This window comes from Phascolarctos cinereus, unplaced genomic scaffold (genome assembly GCF_003287225.1).
Source record: "Phascolarctos cinereus isolate Bilbo 61053 unplaced genomic scaffold, phaCin_HiC Scaffold_725;HRSCAF=1366, whole genome shotgun sequence".
Classification (NCBI taxonomy): Eukaryota; Metazoa; Chordata; class Mammalia; order Diprotodontia; family Phascolarctidae; genus Phascolarctos; species Phascolarctos cinereus.
The window spans coordinates 2027882-2037328 of NW_027556097.1; the positions used below are offsets into that span (position 1 = coordinate 2027882).

The following is a 9447-nucleotide window of genomic DNA, read 5'->3' on the forward strand; positions in this document are numbered from 1 at the left end:
TAATATGCTTAAGATGTATTCCATACATGGCATGGCTAATTTGCATTTAATTGTTTTTAAACAAGCTGCTACAATCAGATAAATAATGTAAACCTACTTCTGAATGTACTGAAATTCATATATCCTCCCACATAATTCTGGTGCATTCCATCTTCTAATAAATATATCAGATCTGAATTTTAAAGTTAAATTTATATTATCAATGAACAATATCTGGGATTATCCAACTGAGGGCAGTATCAACTTTTAGGACATTATCTAATATAAAACTTCAAGGGAGGCATCTTGGTTTAGTGGATAGAATACTAGACTCAGAATTAGAAAGACCTGAGATCAAATCTCAGCTCTTAAACTTGCTAGCTGTGTGATCATGGGTAAGTCATGTCAACTCTGAAAAGTAAATTACCAAAGAACCCACAGAGGTTATACACCAACTGTCAACTCTGAAAAACAAAATAAAATTCCAAAGAGCTCACAGAGCTCATAGACAAAAAAAAAAGTATTCTTTATTTTGTTGGAGGAAGGAAACTAGACAGGTGTGCCAGGATGTGCTCTAGGCCTGAGGAGACCCAAGGGAGTGAGGCTAAACCTTGATACACATGGTTGTGGCAAGACAAAGAATCAAGCAGGGAGGTGTAACAGCAGCAGTATGACAAGTTTGCCTAAAAGCAAAAGTGTATTCATAGCAGGGCTTCTTGACAGGGACCATGGTTCCTTCAGGTCCTTGCCCAAGCTCAGGTACCACCAGTTCTGTGATTTAGCTGCAGCAGAGTTCATCCAAAGGATTAGAACAAAGGACTGTTGTTATGCTCAGCTCAGAGCACAAGTTACTACTACCTGGGCCTTAGCCCCGGAAAACAAGGTATCTCCTAGTAATAAGAAAAGAGAGGACTGCAAAGAGAAGTCATCTTGGGGAGGAGGTCCTGACAGTTATTTAACCTCTCTGGGCCTTAGTTTCCTCATTTGTAAATGAGAGAGTGAGACTAAGTGGCCTCTAAGGTTTCTTTCAGCTCTAAACTCTTTCACCTATAGCTGTCCAGCAAATGAAAAACTTTTTTTGGCCATGGCAACACATTAAAAGACCTACTGAAGGAAGGATTGGTTGCAATCTATCGTAGTAGAGGAAGTATGCACTCTGGTAAGATAAAGTTTTGAAGTTAGCGCAATCATACCAATTTAAGACATCAACCAATTATTTTATTTTTGTAGGCATTTGGGGTTAAGTGAATTGCCCATCTAGTAAGTGTCAAGTGTTTAGTCTGAGGCTAGATTTGAACTCAGGTCCTCCTGACTTCAGGGCTGGTGCTCTATCCACTGTGCCACCTAGCTGCCCCCAACGAATTATTTTTGTTAGAGCCTCTTAGAAGTCAAATATCAGACTCCTCCTTTCCCCAGTATTGTAGAATGTGTTCATTCTGTTACAACCAAATTCACTCCCAATGTGGCAATGCATTGTAATACAAATTGTAAGTTTAGCCAAAGTGAATAAATAGCAAGGAGATGTTCTCTCCCTGTCTCTCTTTCTCTTTCTCTGTGTGTCTCTGTCTGTCTATCTCACTGTCAGGCAGCCACCCCATTGTGGGCTGCCCTCAGCTGAGAGCTGGAGGCAATAGGGCAGCACATGGAGACTGCTCCTTGTTGGCATCTGTTTTCCTCCTCCCTTTGGTAAGAGTAATAAAATCATATTAATTGCACTCTCTGCTGCAATTCAACCCAAAACTTCTGCACAAGTTATATTTCCTCTTGTCTCAAAAATGACTCATTTTAGTAACTTTTTCTTAAATGATCTTGACTGAAACCAGAATCTTGAGTTCTTTCTTTTCATTAACTTGTTCATTTGAAAAAAATTTAAAAGGAAAAATAAAGTATAAAATTATACCATACATGAGAAAAATATCACCTGATTATTTTGCTCTACTAATAAATGAAGGAATCATTTAAGTTTTTAAAAATCTTTTTAAGTACTTGAAAGATAAAAGACCATTAGCAATTTAATTTAGGAAATTAGAAAAGATTCTTTTAATTTTCCTTATATCATTCTTTTTTTAAAATCATAGTTCAGTTGAATATTCAAAAAACTAATTAAACAAAACCTGTCAGATGTTTGAAAGCTGATTTCCCAGTTTATGGATTTGTTCCGTTCTCTTCCTTCAATTTGTATTTTGGGCAGTATATTGATCACTGGTTAAAAAAAAAGTTGCATTGTAACAGAGAAAGGATATAAAGGGAATTCCTACCAAAATTTTTGAGAGCAGATACCATCATTTCATTTCTATACCACCAGCCTTATCTTGCTAGGAAGCAGACCTCAATGCTACTTTCTGGACATCTCCACACCCACACTCTGGCTATCAATCTCATTCCCCTCCCACTGGAATGTTGAACTCTGCTCTTGGAACCTTGGGCTCTGATGAGTGTGCATTGACTTTGTTTTGCCCAGACCTGGGTTTCCATACTACTTCCCAGCTATTTCCACACCATACTGCCACTGCTTGTACCTCTCCTTCCCTCCCTTTCCAGTTTCTCTTTATGTGCTATCTTACTTCATTGAAATGTAGCACCTTAATGCTGTGGTAGGAGGTTGGGAAGATGGCCTGGAGAGAGTGGATTTGGAGCGGCTGGTACTAAAGCAGCCTGACTGGGAGAGTGCAGGGGGTTGAAGGCTAGAACGTTATGTCAGCTGATCCTCTGCCCTGCTGTTGGGCACCAGGTTTAATTTCTTTATTCAGCTGAAAAAAATGGATTCAGAAAAAAGCACTCAGAAATGAATCTCAATTACCAGACATAGGAATAATCAATCAATAAACATTTATTAAGTGCCTACTAGGTAACAGGCACTAGATGTAATAAAAGAGGCAAAAGACAGTTCCTGCCTGCAAGGAGCTCACAATCTAAGGGAATAGTTGGTGAAATATATAAAATCTTTTATATATCTTTCTATCTCCTAATGACCTTATGTACCTTTTTTTTTTTTAACCATTGGGCTTACAGTATATGTATTTGGATCAGTTGCTATTTGGCAGTTAGAAGCCCTGAAATCCAGGGTCCACAGCTCTTTTGATAGGATAAAGTCAAATTGGTTAGATGGCAAAAATGTATAATAAATAAATATTATAAATAATACATATATTGTATATATATATAATATAATATAATATAATATAATATAATATAATATAATATAATATAATATAATATAATATAATATAATATAATATAATATAATATAATATAATATAATATAATATAATATAATATAATATAATATAATATAATATATAATATAAATAAAAAATAAAGGGGACTTCAGAAAGCAGTTTAACAAGTGGTAGAGTATTCTATGTGGTGATCAGTGAGCTGTGACTGGTATCATAGTTGCTAATGTCTTTGTATTCTGTTTATGGAAAGAACCTTCACTACAGAGGTCAATGGTTACATACTTTACACCTGATCTAGCTTCTAAAGCCCTTTACTCTCCTAGGTTGTTTTCTACCTTCAGGTATTTCTCCTTGTTTCACACAGTAGCAAATGTTCATTTTGTGGAATTTCTTCACAAGCATAGTCAATGTTCTTGAAAAGAGCAGTTCATAGCAGTCTGCAGGTATTATTTTTATTTTAGTCAGTCATACCAGCAAAGCAGAGAGCTGGGCCATCGCTTAGAGTATCAGGGGACATCATAACTATCCTGGCAGCTGTTTGTACAAAGATGCCCAAAGGGAACGTGGCCATCTTTTTCCTTCTAGTGTTCACCTTCACAACCAGAAAGTGCCCCAAAAGCTATTATTGTAAAGGGACATAAAGCTGCATGATCCTGAGAAGGACATTTTTTGATCATGTAGTGTGTCTTGAAGCAGTTTAATTTGGAATATGGTATCTTATTTATGGCCATGAGCTGATTTGGTATGATTTGATTTTTTTTGTTTAATATTGTTCTTTCCCTCTTTCTTTGCTGTCTTTGGAGTATATGCCTGGTAAAGGTATCATTAGATAAAAGAATATGCACAGTTTATTGGCTTTGGCTATAGTTGCTTATAGTTTGGGTATATTTAAAGGAGCCACACTGTTGCTTCTGTTGTCACACAAGGATTCTGCTGCTCTCACAAAGTGCCATTCTCCAGCACTGAAAGTTTCTCAGCAATGTCTGGCACACAGCTAAGCCCTAGCCTATGAGTAGATGATCATCGAAACAAAACTTCACACAAAATACAACTCTTCTCTCAGTCCCCAGTATTTGAGTCTAGATTTTAAAACAGAATAGGTCTCCTCATGATGTGGTGCATACTTCCCTTTCTGGAAAATGGCTGGATGAGTCATTAAAAATCTACTTCTGTTTTAGAAGGAAAAAAAAGAAGAGAGGAGAAGGAAGAGGAGGGGAGGGGAGGAGAAGAGGGAGGAAGAAAAGAAGGAAGGAGAAAAAGAGAGAGATAGAGAGATAGAGACAGAGAGAATGATCTCTTCATCCTCTGTCTCCAAGTCACTCATATGTGTACGTGTAAATGAACTGTGGGATTAGGAATGTACTCTCTGGCAATGGGACAAGTAAAAGCTCATTGGCCACAATGAGCCAGATCTAGCTCCTGACTAGATCCAACCTCCTTAGCATTGGTCTCTGAGTTAAATTAATTATGCCACAAGTAATAATATCAGCACAGATTTAAAAGAAAAGGAAAACCAAAACAAAAGAACACTGTCAAACTATAACTTGAAGTGACTTAGCTACTTTTAAGTAGTGGTACAATTCTGTTATTGGTTACTTTGTTTCCCCCACAAATATAGGTAATTGTTGACAATCCAGGAGAGAACTAGAAAACACACCAAAAACATAAGCCTCAATTGTTTCAATCACAAAATCACAGGATCTAAAGAGTTGGAAGGATCCTCAGAAGTCATCTGATCCGACTTCTACCTTCACAAAGATTGGTTGTTGTTCTTTGTCCTTGAAGAGGACCAAAATGACACTGCTATGTTAGAGTCAAGTTTCAATGTGTCCGATTGTGACTGATCAGAGCTCAGAAGGCTCTACCACAGGCTGGGCACAAATAGTCCATGTGAACATTTGGGGTGGCTTCTCTAAATTTGCACATCTTGCATTACTTTTGAGCTTCATCAATTCTGCTTTGCTCATAGGGCACAGCACCTTCTTTGATACAAGTACACCATGCTGGGAAGTCCTTTGCCAGTGTCTCCCATGTCATGCAATAAATTCCAAAGTCCTTCAAAGAGACCTTGAGAATGTTTTTGCATTGCTTCTGACCACCATGTGGGCTCCTTCCTTGAATGAGTTCTCTGTAAAACAGCCTTTTAGGCAAGCATATGTTTTGCGTTCCAACAATGTGGCCAGCCCATGGAGCTGTGCTCTCTGCAGCAGTGTTTGAATGCTTGGCAGTTTAGCTCAAGAAATGACTTCTGTCTGTTACTTTATCCTGCCAGGTGATCTTCAGAATCTTCCTAAGACAATTCAAATGGAAGCGATTCAGTTTCCTGGAATAACACTACTATACTGTCCAGGTTTCACAGTGAGGTCAGCACAGTGGCTCTGTAGACCTTCAGTTCGGTAGTCAGTCTAATTCTTCCTCTCTCCCTCACTTTCCTTTGGAGTCTACAAAACACTGAGCTGGCTCTGGTAACACATGCATCAACCTCATTATCAATGTGTACATTTCTGAAAAGTATACCACCAAGGTAAGTGAACTTATCCACAGCATTCAAAACTTCTCCATTTGCTGTCACCAATGGTTCCACATATGGAGAGTGTGGTGCTGGCTGTGTTTTCTTTGTGTTAAATGTTAGGGCAAAATTAGTACAAGCAGCAGAGAACTTGGTCCATTTCAGCTTCAGAGGCTATGTTGAATGCACGATATTAGCATTTATATAGCACCTACTATGTGCCGGGCACTGTGCTAAATGCTTTACAAATATTATTTCATTTAATCCTCACAACAGTCCTTGCAGGTAGGTACTATTATTATACCCATTTTACAGTTGGGAAAACTGAGGTCAGATTTGAACTCAAGAAGAAGAGTCTTTCTGACTTTGGGTCTAGCACTATCTATATACTGCACCACCTAGCTGCCTCAGGTGCTTAATGAATGCCAGCTGATTGATCAACCAACTTCAACTTTATAAAACTGAGCTACATTGGATATTGATATTGGGATGATGATGGAGAGGAAGAAATTGAGGTAATTGTTTGATAGATATTTTCCTGCAGTTCTTATCTCCATTAAACCACCCTCTTCCTCCTCTATTTCATGAACTCCTAGCACATGTATTTCTGTCTCCCACAGTAGTGCAAATTTAACTTCCAACACAGTGAGCACTTAGTAAAATTTATTGAATAGACGAATGCTGAATAGAGCACCCCACTTTTATATGCCATGCTAAGTTTTGCAAAGCACTGTCCTCACAATGCTGTAGTAAATACATAGTAAAAGTCTTCTCTTCCTAATTTGTGAGGTAAGAAACTGAGCTTCAGAGAGGTCAAGTCATTCGCCACTGGTGTCAAGGCTGGATTGGAACTGAGGTTTCCCTGACTCTAAGTCAAGGGTTCTTTTTTCTGTACCACATTATTTCTCTTGGATGGAGAAAATGAGTAGTGATGATTTGAATGTCATAAACATAGGGAATACATTTAACATGATGAAAAATGGGTTTTTAACAAGATGGAAACAGCCCGATGGTCTGAAAATGGCATTGGAGACCTCCCCCTGTGTCCCATTCCAAATATACACTAAGTTTCCAAACTAAAAAATATTTCACAACTGATCCAACCGTTCTGGAACTATGCCCGAAGGGCTATAAAACTGTTGCATACCTTTTGATCCAGCAATATCACTACCAGGTCTCTATCCTAAAGAGATCATAAAAAAGGGGAAAAGACTAACATGTACACAAATATTTATACCAGCTCTTTTTGTGGTGGCAAAGAATTGGAAATTGAAGGGATGCCCATCAATTGGGAAATGGCTGAACAAGTTGTGGTGTATGAATGTAATGGAATACTATTGCACTATAATAAATAATAAGCAGGCAGATTTCAGAAAAAACCTGGAAAGACTTACACGAACTAATAGTGAGTGAAGTAAGCATAACCAAGAGAACATGATACATAGTAACAGCAACAGCAACATTGGGCAATGATCAACTTTGACAGACTTGGCTCTTCTCAGCAATCACTGATCTAAGACAATTCCAAAAGCCTCATGATGGAAAATACTACCCATATCCAGAGAAAGACCCATGGAGTCAGAATGCAGATTGAAGCATATTATTTTCACCTTTTTTTTTCTTTGTCTTGGTTTTTCCATTTTGTTCTGATTCTTTTTACAATATGACTAATGTGGAAATATGTTTAATGTGATTGTACATGTATAACCTATATCAGGTTGCTTGCCATCTTGGCAAGGAGGGAGGAGAGGGAGGGAGAAAAAAGTTTGGAACTCAAAATCTTATAAAAGTGAATGTTGAAAACTTTCTTTACATGTAATTGGAAAAAAATTAAAATACTATAAAAAAGGAAAAATAAACATTTCACATACCACCTTTTCACCAGGACCTGTAACAAGCATGGGCAATTGTTTATAAATTCTAAGTCCCAAAGAGCCAATTCACATTTCATATGAATGTAGCTTAATAAATGTGAAAAATGTCTGGCTTCCTTTTCTCTATCATGATGTGACCGAAGTTAAGACCAAACATTTTAGATCATCGATAACACAATAAGTTTATTTATTCTATTACAATTCATTATAAGCTTAATTCAGTAGAGATCTGCACATTTACTAGCACTGAACAACTATCCAGTCCTTCTACATTCAGCATTTTCCAAAAGATGACTTTTGGAAACCTTCACAAGGGATTTGATAAAAAAAAAATCACTTCAATTCTCTCAAATAGACAAATACAGCATGTGTCCTAAACATGATGATTAAATATTCTAGCAGTTTTATTTCAGCAGGAAGGATAAATAATTGTAATTTATTAGCTTTAAAGACATTTTTGAAAACAGTACAAATAATAAAAAACAAAAAACAAGTTAAAAACAAAACATTGCATCCTTTTGACTGCAAGAAACTGTTTGTAAAAACAGTGAAAGATAGGACATTTCCCAAATTTGTGTCCCCAAAGAACTTTGTAAAAAGCTTTGTAAAAAGCATTATGATGTCTTAAAAAACCACCAGAACCCATCAACTGGTTTACTGGAGTTCTATGTACTGTTAAATGTAAGCACAGCCTCAGTTCCACAAATGTCAAAATGCAAGTTTTTAATTCAAGTCCATTCCTAAAAACCTACTTTCCTAGAAGCGGAGACCTATGTAACTTTATCATCATGCAGGGTAGGCGAGTCTTTCATCTAAGAGATATCCTAGCAACTAACCTCTTTGGGGTGACAAGAAGAAAACATCACAATTTACTTTAGATTTTAAAAATGACCTCTTCTTCATGGCTTATTGTGATAACAAGATTCTATTCATAAAGTACAAAAATATTGGGTGTCAGCTGTTTCTATCCTACCCTTCTGTGACCCATCTTTAACTGTTAACTAATGCCCATCCTGAAACTTGAGACAAGTTCTAGAACTCCTTATAAGCTATTTCTCTGTCCCCTCCCAAACCCCAGAACTTCATACCTTGCTTAGTTTCCAGCCATGCCATCATGGACTTCAGCAGTTTACAAGGTATTTTATGTCATTTATACTTCCAATTGACAATGTTTTTGGACCTCTGGAATTTTTTGAAAAGAACTCTTTTACTTGAAACCTTTTTAAATTAAAAAGTAAAATTCACATTGTTTTTGGTTCAGCTACAGGGATAGAGTCATCCAATAATTGGAGGGGGGCTAAGTTGAACAGTAGTGAATACAGCAAGCAAACAAACAGCAGTGAGATGACCATCTGTGAGGGATGCTCCAAAGGGTAAGCTGGGCTAGATGATCAAGAGCCCTTTCCACCCACAGGAGTATGTATGATTCTACATTTCCATCATTGCTGGGAATGGGGACTAGAACTGGACCTGTGATTTCACTGGTGTTGGGAAATCCCTATACCAACATTCTTAGAGAGTTGCCTGGGCCCCTCAGAAGTTCAATTACTTGCAGGGTCACAAAGCCAACACATGTCTGAGCTAAGACTCGGCCCTAGGCTTTGAGGGGGGCTCTCTATCCACTATGCCATGACATGACCATTTGGGGGAAATTAATTTCTTTTCTTTTCAGACTTATTTTTAGCATTGTTCATGCTGGTATCTAAATCACCATGAGGGATATCCTACTGTTTAAAAATGTTTCCTAAAAAAGCTCGATGGTAGAAAAGACAAGATGCAAAAACAAGGGCATGATAAAATATATGTGTGTATACATATATAATAGAGAACATATAACATTATACATATATTTGCAAAATAAAACAAATTTGTAGGCAGTGCAACACATTATTAAAGAGTAAACAAA

The 9447-nt window shown here is 37.3% G+C and overlaps 1 pseudogene; it reads left to right on the forward strand.

Annotated features, from left to right (window-relative positions):
- Positions 1–370: 370 nt before the first annotated feature.
- On the forward strand, positions 371–3799 carry LOC144458193 (presenilin-associated rhomboid-like protein, mitochondrial pseudogene; annotated as a pseudogene).
- Positions 3800–9447: the final 5648 nt, after the last annotated feature.